This window comes from Erinaceus europaeus, chromosome 4, assembly GCF_950295315.1.
Source record: "Erinaceus europaeus chromosome 4, mEriEur2.1, whole genome shotgun sequence".
Lineage (NCBI taxonomy): Eukaryota > Metazoa > Chordata > Mammalia > Eulipotyphla > Erinaceidae > Erinaceus > Erinaceus europaeus.
Window position 1 is genome coordinate 49,674,602 of NC_080165.1, and position 9,752 is coordinate 49,684,353.

Consider the following 9,752-nt stretch of genomic DNA (forward strand, 5'->3'; position numbering starts at 1 on the left):
AATACATGTTAGAAAAAAACACATTCATTAGAATAGTCTGTGTATGGTTTCTATGATTTTAATGATTAAAAAAACTAATGTTAATTAAACTAACAGATTGGCCTTGAGACTAGTTTTAGAATGTGTGATAGGTTTAGCTGTATCATTTATCTTGATTGAACTGTATAAGAAGATCTTACTATGTCTATAAAACATTGATTTTTTTCAGTGATAAATAGAAAAAAAAACAAGATCAGTGTTTGGAATAGTTTTACTTATTTGAGAAATAATTTCATCCAACAAGTATATCACCTGTCTAAATATAAAATAAAATATATTAAATTTATATATACATTTTACATTAAGTATAAGATACTCTACATATTTAAGGGTTTCATTATAACTCCATTTGTAGATGACACTGATATTTTGAAGAATTCAATCTGTTCAATGTGAATCAAAGTTTCATCAAAGATAAAGTGAAGGTGATGTTCACATTTATCAGATTTGTAAAGGAACTAGTAAGTTTAAAGGCCTAAGGAAAAAATAGATTAAATAACCTTTTAAAAAATCAAATACTAGTTGTCCTTTCTGCACTCAAAACTTACCCTCAATAGCTAACAATAAGTAACTAACAAATCCATTTAAACCTCACAACAACCACTGATATATTATTCTTCCAATTTTGCAGGTTATAAAACAACGATACAGAGAAATTAAGTAACTGTTCTCAAGGTTATACACAACTAGATGGTTGAAGCAGAGCCAGGAATCAAACTCAGGCTGTCCGTTCTTTAAAATGCAGGTTCATACCCATTAGGCTTTACTGAAGCTTATACTGCCCTTGAAGATGAAAGAAAAGTTCACATTGGCAAAAAATAACTACTTGTTCACAAATGCAAGTTTTTTTCATGCTGTTACAATTTTAACTAAAAGTCTCTCGTTCTTCTTTTCTCCCGGTAGCTATCAAAAAGGTTTGTACTAGAAGTTCCCAAGGAAAAAGAAAAAAGCCTGATGTAGAGGGGAAATGACCCAAATGGAAACCGTTTTCAAAGCATTTAATTTCATCTTTACATCTAACTTCATCTTTACCTTGCAACATACTCCTCCAGCCAAGAGCTCTTCCAATGAACCAAAGAACATGCTGCTAGCACTGGCTCCTAGAGTAGTCTAGGCTGAGGGATATAGTATATGTATTGAGCTGCTTTTCATTTCATTTCTTTTCATCCTTTATCATCTCATATGACCCACTGTGCATCAATTTCCAATTCAAGAAAATAGAAAATAAATCCAGGATAGAAAAGGCTCCATTTAATCTGATTTTTAATTATGAAACTAGAGTTCTTCCTCTCCTCCCAAAACCCAACTTGGAGTCTGTAGCAACAGTCAGTCACTAAACACGGAAATATTTTTTCCTGGTTGCCCCCTGAAACCACCCTTTCCTCTGACTGATCACACTTATCATCCTGAATATTCCCCACCAGACAGTTCTCAACTGCCACTCTTCTCAAAGCACAAATAGTATAAAAGCATCTTCACTGTGTGTGGCAGGAAGTTGTTCTTTGTTCCCTGAAAATTAACAAAGCCATCTTAGTCCACTTTAGACTCTGATTTATCTACACAAATTGTTTTCAAATCTATCAGCTCTGTGTGATCTTGAATAGTGATTTATTAGCATTTTAGTGATGAGGAATCAAAGGTTGTTAAAATAATCAAAAGAGACAGTTTATGGAGCATACTTAGTAGAGTATCTGGCAACAAATTTGTACTCAGTAAATGGTATGCATGATAATGTTTATTCTTAAAAGAACCTACAAAACTATGTTTCATTACTTGTTTTTACGGACATTTTTTGTTTAACTTTATTTTCCATATATCTTAAAATATGAAAGATTAGGGGCAATAGGGAGTTCACAAAGTAAAATGACAATTATTATCATGCACAAGAACCAGGTTCACCCCAGGCCAACACATGGGAGTGCTGCAGGGAAGAAGTCAGTGTTGTAGTGTCTCTTTTTCTCTCTGTCTTTCACTCTCTAGAAAAATGGAAGGAAGGGAGGGAGGGAGGGAGGGAGGAAGGAAGGAAGGAAGGAAGGAAGGAAGGAAGGAAGGAAGAGGAAGGGGGAGGGAGGGAGGGAGGGAGGGAGGAAGGAAGGAAGGAAGGAAGGAGGAAGGGGGAGGGAGGGAGGGAGGGAGGAAGGAAGGAAGGAAGGAAGGGAGGGAGGGAGGGAAGGAAGGAGGGAGGCAAGGAAGGAAGGAGGGAGGGAGGGAGAGAAGGAATGAAGGGGAAGGGAAGGGAAGGGAGGGGAGGGGAGGGGAGGGGAGGGGAGGGGAGGGGAGGGGAGGGGAGGGGAGGGAAGGGAAGGGAAGGGAAGGGAAGGGAAGGGAAGGGAAGGGAAGGGAAGGGAAGGGAAGGGAAGGGAAGGGAAGGGAAGGGAAGAAGGAAAAATTAGAGGTAGGAGTGAGCTACTGGGAGTGGTGAAGTCATGCAGGCACTGAATGCCATCAATAACCCTAGGAAAAAAGTAATAATAATGAAACAAGAAAGGCCCAGCCTAGAGAAATAGCTCATCAGGTAGAGGACATATTTCTCTGTGCATATGGCCCAGGTTTAAAGCCCAACATCACAGTGTTGATGCTATGTCTCCAGAGAAAGCTTCAGTGCGATGGTGTGCCTCCCTTTCCTTATGGTCTCTCTATCTAAATGAAGAAGCAACATAGAGTAGTGAAACTGCACACATACAAAACCTCAGCTCTGCAAAAAGAAAATAAGAAAGAAAAAAATAAGAATGATTCCTTGAAAGTAAATGCTGAATCACTCTTGTATGGAAGCAAGTAAAAATATATTTTATGAGAGCAAGGAAGGAAAAAGAAGATGAAATATTAAAAGTCGTACAAAGATAAATAGAAATGATATCCAAAGACTCATTATTTGCTCTTTTGACCATAATAATAGGCTCATTCATAACTAATAGTATAAAATCAAGTCAGTAAGAATTTCTTATTCTTTCTAAGATGTGAACATCAAGAATTCAAATAATTTGAAAATGTAACTGTGATATTTTACTCCTAATGTTACATTTTAAATAACTAAAAACTCAAATAATTATAGCATCCTAAGGATAAAAAAAAAGTTTAACTTACATAACAGAAGCAATACTATAAGAAACTTTAGTCTATTTCTAAGGTACCAAATTTGATTGCTAAGGCTATTAATTACTGACTTTGAAGGGAAATGAAAACATAATAATTTTATATGACATATAAATTCTTTTTTTTTAAGTTTTTTTTATTTCTTTTTTCTTTTTTTTTATTGTTGTAATTATTGTTTTTATTGATGTCGTTGTTGTAGGATAGGACAGAGAGAAATGGAGAGAGATGGGGAAGACAGAGAGGAGGAGAGAAAGACAGACACCTGCAGAGCTGCTTCACCGCCTGTGAAGCGACTCCCCTGCAGGTGGGGAGCCGGGGTTCGAACCGGGATCCTTACGCCGGTCCTTGTGCTTTGCGCCACGTGCGCTTAACCCGCTGCACTACCGCCCGACTCCCGACATATAAATTCTTTTAAGAATTCAGTTAAGAAAAGCATACTTGTATTTAACTTATATTAGAAAACGAGTGCAATATAACCTTGTTCTTGAGAAACTTAAGATTTAGTACAAAAGGTATGTTTTGTATTTCAAAAGAACCTGCTAAGTTGTTTTGAAAAGAGATACTCAGAAGTCTCATACAACAGACACAGAAGAAAGTCAGTCCTTCGAAGAGGTCTGAATGAGCTAGAGAATGAACAGGTGTGTTAGAAAAGAACTTACGTGAGGGGGAGAGAGTGTCTTGTAGATGCTTATTTTGGGAAGATGAGAAGTTGTGCCCATGTGTCAACAGCAGCCCAATAAAGTGGCGAGAGGTGTGTTCATAAAAGAATGAACAGGTGAATCCAAATCGTTGATAGACCATATATAGTAAGTACCTTCAAAAATATTTTTTTAGAAATAAGTCCACTGTAGTTTCTATATGCAAAACACTAGTACTTGTCACAATAAGCCATGAAGAGATGCCATTTTATGGCATGAGATTTTATTTTTATTAAAATAAAGAAAAGGTCCAAGTGCCATAACAGTGAGTATAATACTTCTATACTTTATGTAAGTGAGTTGATATTAAGAAGCTAGAATTATGTTTTATACTGTAAACATTTAGGTTAAAATAGAAGACATGTTAGTTTCCTCCTTAAATTAGGAATCAATATAGTACCGACATTACTGGTTCTTGTAAAAATTTAAAGTAATATTCTGAGGTGCTTAGAGCAGTGCCTGAACCATAGGAAGCACTAATAAGGTCACATTGATAGAAAAAAAATGAAATTACAAACATATTAAATAAGGTCTAAGAAAACCATATGTAACAAGAGCAAATGCCAGAAAAGCCCACACAGAAGCCACTAGTTGTAGATTTACAAGAGTAAGAGTCTGTTCCTCTGTATAGCTATACCTGCTATGTAGTAATGAAGTTGTGTAAAATGCCTTGTCTTTCTTGAATGACAATGGTAACAAGACAATTCATAATGGACTGATACCTAGAAACACAATTTCTCATCCAAATACAAAAACTAATTTATAGTCTTATTACTATGTTGATTATCTATCTTGTCCACCTGACTAATTAGATTGCATAACATATTCATGAAAAAAATCTACTCCCGTGACCTAGTTTCTGGTTTATAATATTCAAGGTACACTTAGATCTCAGTCCTAAGGAGTAGCTTTTTAGTTAGAAGTGAGCACCCAGGACCAGCATCTCTGTTGTAGGAGTGGCCTGCGGATGGAAACCACAGAAACAACCTCTGAGTAATTGCTTTGGGAGTTTGGGCCATAAGGTGTTTAAGAGATTATTCCTGCTATCAGGGTCTTTTTTCCTCCACTTCCTTTCACCATCAACTCCTGCAAACTCTCAGTATGTAGTAATCTCCCCCCTTTAACACTATTTAACACACTGAAGCCTCCATCTTGCAGCCTAAAAGCATCTGGCTTTTACTTAACAAATTATAAGACATAGGAGCAGAAATCTAGTTCAAAACAATTTGAGGAATGAGCAATCCATCACCTAACAAGAATACAAAATTTTTTCCTACCCGCCCCCATATAACCTCTTTAAATGTCCAAAATATGAAATTAAGGATTTAAACATGTGTTATCTCTCTTTTAATGCACACCACCATACAACTAAGTTTCTAATATTTTTCTGGTTAGATAACAAATAACTAAATATCACTGTTTTAAAAAGCCCTGAGACATACAATATTTATAAAAGCAATAAGGAATTCACTGGTCACTTTTCTCCTAGGAAAAGTAAGGCTAAATACTAAGTGAAAGAGAATATTTTGGTATATTACACAAAATTTTTTCTATGTAAAATAACAAAAATAATCATAAATATTTGGGAAAGTAGGAATTTATTAACCATAAGAGCTCAGCTGAATGGCTCTCATCAAGCAATATGGAATATAAAAGCACTTCCTAAACATTTGTTGTCTGGTGTCTGAAACTCTACTACATAATTGCTACAAATAACTGGCACATGCAGAAATCAGTCATTGACCTCAAAGTATATTTACATCACTCTAATTATGTGCCAGACAGTATATATTTTCCCCAAGCACCCATGCTTCACAAAGTGGCTTAAGACATTTTATCTTCCTTTTATCTGAGAGCCCAACAGACGAAACTCATGTCCACAAAAGTTTTTCAACCTCCATCAGTCACTGTTCATGTCACAGCTGTTCATGTCACAAAACACATCTTCCTATCATCACCACCTCACGTTCTTTGCGTCTTCTCACTATGGGAGGTATAATCAATACCCACCATGCATAGCAGGTTAGTTAACAATGTTGTTAGAATTTTTCCACAATGTCTCCAAGCCACATTATCCTCCCCAGCCATAAATCTATACCTAAGAGTTTTAGCAACGAAGAAAGAATTTTGAAATTATCATCCTTCCCAAATATGCATGAATTAATCATGTAGCACCTTGTACTAGATACTAAATTACCACCTAGTCATTGTGGTATTACAGCACAGCTATAAATAACAAAGAAATTTTGACCCAGAAACAATCAACAAAAGCTTCAGTGGCGTTACGCTACCCATGAAGGCTTGTACACTAACAACTGGCTTTCAATAACAAAAATGCACCAGAATTCAACTTTCAACAAAGGCATCTTTTTTTTTGCATTTTTCCTTTATTGCAGGATTAATGTTTTACATTTGGCAGTAAATGCAATAGTTTATACATGCATAACATTTCTCAGTTTTCCACATAACAATACAACCCCCACTAGGTCCTCTGTTGGGCATCTCATGATTCAGTTCATATCTTAGTACATTCTCAGTGATAAATCCTAAGGTTCTACAGAAAAGATAAGAGAAAAAGCTATGGTTGCAATCTTTTAAAACTTATACCAAAAACTAGCAATATATGTACTTCATAACAGACCTCAAAAACAGACTAGTAATGTAGGCAAAGATCCAAACAACTGTGAATCAGCAAGAGGGACAGTCATATTTTACACCTGAGGACACAGAATGTTGTTCCTCTCTTCCACCAGGTGGCTGATTTAAATCATAGATGTAAAACATACTTCCCATCTGCATTTCCTAAGGAGATGGAGGTATATCACAGTGTTTTTTTCTCCTTTCATTATCTGGCTAAGGACATACCTCACAATACCAGTAACACATATAAATATGCTAAATTGCTATTTTTCACTGCACTGACATAAAGTTTCATTTCATGCTTCAGAGCTTGTGTAAATAAAGCACTGCAACAAAGCAGTGCTTGCACTACATGACTGTTTATTTCTGATATTTACTGACTTTATTCTTTTGGCAGAAAGCAATAGAGCTTTAAGTGTGCAAAGGTATACTGAATCATGTGCTTTGTGTGAACTAGCAGCAAAGGAAAACATGAGCGCTTATTGTGCTGAATTAACACTGGTTGTCTCCATTCTTCAACATACAAACTAAGGACATGACATAAATGTTGAGGTTAGAACTCAGAATGTGGTTCCATCTAGCTGAAAAGCAGGTGCAGAGTCCGTGTATTTTAATGTTGAGTTTACAAAGAGCTGAATAAATTAGTGCTCCTGGCATCTCAGAAAGAACACAAAAATAATTATTTTAGTACAAAACTACATATTTTGTGCTTATAGAATATGCCTTGACTTCAATATTGTGACTGTCTTTCATGTGTAAATGAGAAAAATGTCCCTTTACTTTCCTGGTTATCTTCTCAAAACAGATTTGCTTCACTGTAATCAATGTACCTTTTCATTACCATCACCTAAAAATATTGAGCAGAGTCCCTCTGATTCACTGTACAGGTAAAATCTGACTTAAACAGAAGTCCAAATATGAAGCAATCTGCAAATTGTTGTGACTTAATATTTCGGTTCCCAATACAACCTTCTAATAAAGTGATATTATTTAAAATTGCTAGCAAATCTGGAAAGATTTAGAAACTAAGTAATCAACGGGCAAACAGCTGCTGAAATCCCAAATGTTGGAAAAAAGAATACTAGACAATGACGCTCTGACACCACAAGTAACTTTAGCATCCAGCAACAGCAGTTCAAAGTCATCAGTACTATTTGTTTCTTTTCATTAACTACCTTTGAGTAGACATAATTTCTTACATTATATATAAATGTTCTCTGACTGACTTACCAGAACTTATAAATTATCTTACAGTTGGGCATACAATTAGTTTTAGTATTTTCCAGTTATGAATATGGCATCTTTCCTCAATAAAACAAGCATACTATTTCCCCCTGAACTGATCAGCTGTTTCTGAAAATGAATGATTTTTCTTTCATATTTTAGACATCAGATGTCTAAAGTAGCCAAAACAAAAGAAAACAAACTCTCTCCACAGCATATTTTTAATTTGTTCTAAATTTAAAATATCTAAGTATCATAAAAGGATGGCAAGACTTGGGACCATTGAAATAGAGGAGGGAGGAACCATACTTGAGCAATTCCAACATCCAATAGCCTACACCCTTAACAACAGCATGGTAACCCTTATCACACTCATAAACACGGATGCAGATACCGCCTATCTACCTGCTTTAAGCAACTATCTACCTGCTTTAAGCAACGCTTTGGAGTGCTTCCCTGCACATAAAAGAACGAGGCATTTTCCAGTTCCTTAATGCATGAACACAATGCCTTCCAGAAACAATAAAAATAACATTGGTGTCAATATCTAAATCTGCAATTTGGGTCTTGCTCTTAACTCCACTGTTGCTGGCTAAAGACCAGGCTACTGTTCCCATTTAGTTACAGGTGCTATCAGTTTCCGAAAATGGAGATCCGAGATCCTTACGTTCAAAATTCAGAGGAACTTCAGAAGCATTTTGAAATGCTTTGGTCACTGGTTCATAAGAATAGTCTCACTTTCCAGAGATTGTAAAGCTTGTCTTAATTGTTCCCTTCCCTCCCGTCTGGCTCTCAAGGACAATAAACTATGGAACTTGGAAGTCCAAGGAGAAATACTGTCGTATTTTTCTTTTCCTAAAAGTGTCAATAACGGATAATGATGCTGATGATGAAGGAAAAGTATAAGAAGAGGAGGAGAAGAAAGAAAGGGAGAAGTGAGAGAGAAAATAAATACAAGCGAGGAAGGGGAGAGAAAGAAAGAGGGTCGGAGGAAAGATGGAAGGAAAGAAAGAAGGAAGGAGTGGGAAAGAATAGAAAGGAAAAGAAGGGAGAGAGAAAGGAAATAGAGAAAAGAAAGAGAAAGGAAGGGAGAGAAAGAAAGAAAGGGAGAAAGGGAGAAAGGGAGAAAGGGAGAAAGAAAGAAAGAAAGAAAGAAAGAAAGAAAGAAAGAAAGAAAGAAAGAAAGAAAGAAAGAAAGAACTAGTGAAGGACGAATAATCTAAGTACCACCCACCGCCTCTCTGCAAAATCACCTCCACCCAGCTACCGGCTGCGCGGGGTTCACCGTCGAGCGGGGCGGGATCAGCAGAGCCGTCGCGGCGCGGGAGGCTCAGCCGCTCTGGGCTGTCTCGGCCCGCATCGAACTTTGCCGCCCTGGCGGCGCTGCTGTCCGCCGGCCTGTGCGCGCGGGCTGCGGCGCTGCGGGGCTGCGGGGCCGCCTAGCAGGCGGCTCCCCAGGCGCGGGGGAGGCCGCCCTCTACAGGGGCGCCCCCCTCTGGGAGCCGCTTGCAGCTTAGCCGGGTACGGGCTGCCCGCAGCGGGCGGACCCCCACCCCGCCCACCCTCTCCTAGCGGCTGCGCTCGCCTTACCTGGCGCGCGGCGGTGAAGGTGAAGGTGAAGGCAGCGGCGAGTGCGGGGTCTGGAGCCGCTGGGGTGGCTGCGGCGCCCGGGAGCGGAGGGAGGCGCCGGCGGAGGAGGAGCTCGGGCGGGCGGGCGGCTTTGTTTCCACAGCACTGAGCCACCGACCCTACGTCACCATGGCAACCGCCCGGGGCCCGGGGCCCGGTGGGGACCCAGTGGACACCCCCGGGGCACCGAGTGTCGGGGATCCACCCCCTCTGCCCCTAGGTCCCCGCCCTTCACCTCAGCAGTCTGGGTGCCGCGAGTGGACCAGGACCCTGCATGGAGCCACCGCCAGCTTTCATACTATAAATATTTCCCTCCTGTCCATCTCTAACCAAATTATTTGTCTTCCCCCAACCCATCCACCTGCAAGAGGGAGAAGAGGAAGGAGAGCGGGAGGAGGGGGGCAGGTATCATCCTAATTCCAGTTCAGT

The 9,752-nt window shown here is 39.0% G+C and overlaps 1 protein-coding gene across 2 annotated transcripts in view; it reads right to left on the reverse strand.

The window, feature by feature from the left end:
• RNF182 (ring finger protein 182) overlaps window positions 1-9,383 on the reverse strand; it is a 57,825-nt gene extending 48,442 nt beyond the window's left edge. For both annotated transcript variants that reach the window (XM_060189353.1, XM_060189354.1), the window contains exon 1: window positions 9,285-9,383. The gene's annotated coding sequence lies outside the window, so the exon portion shown is untranslated. The remainder of the gene's footprint in view (window positions 1-9,284) is intronic.
• Window positions 9,384-9,752: the final 369 nt, after the last annotated feature.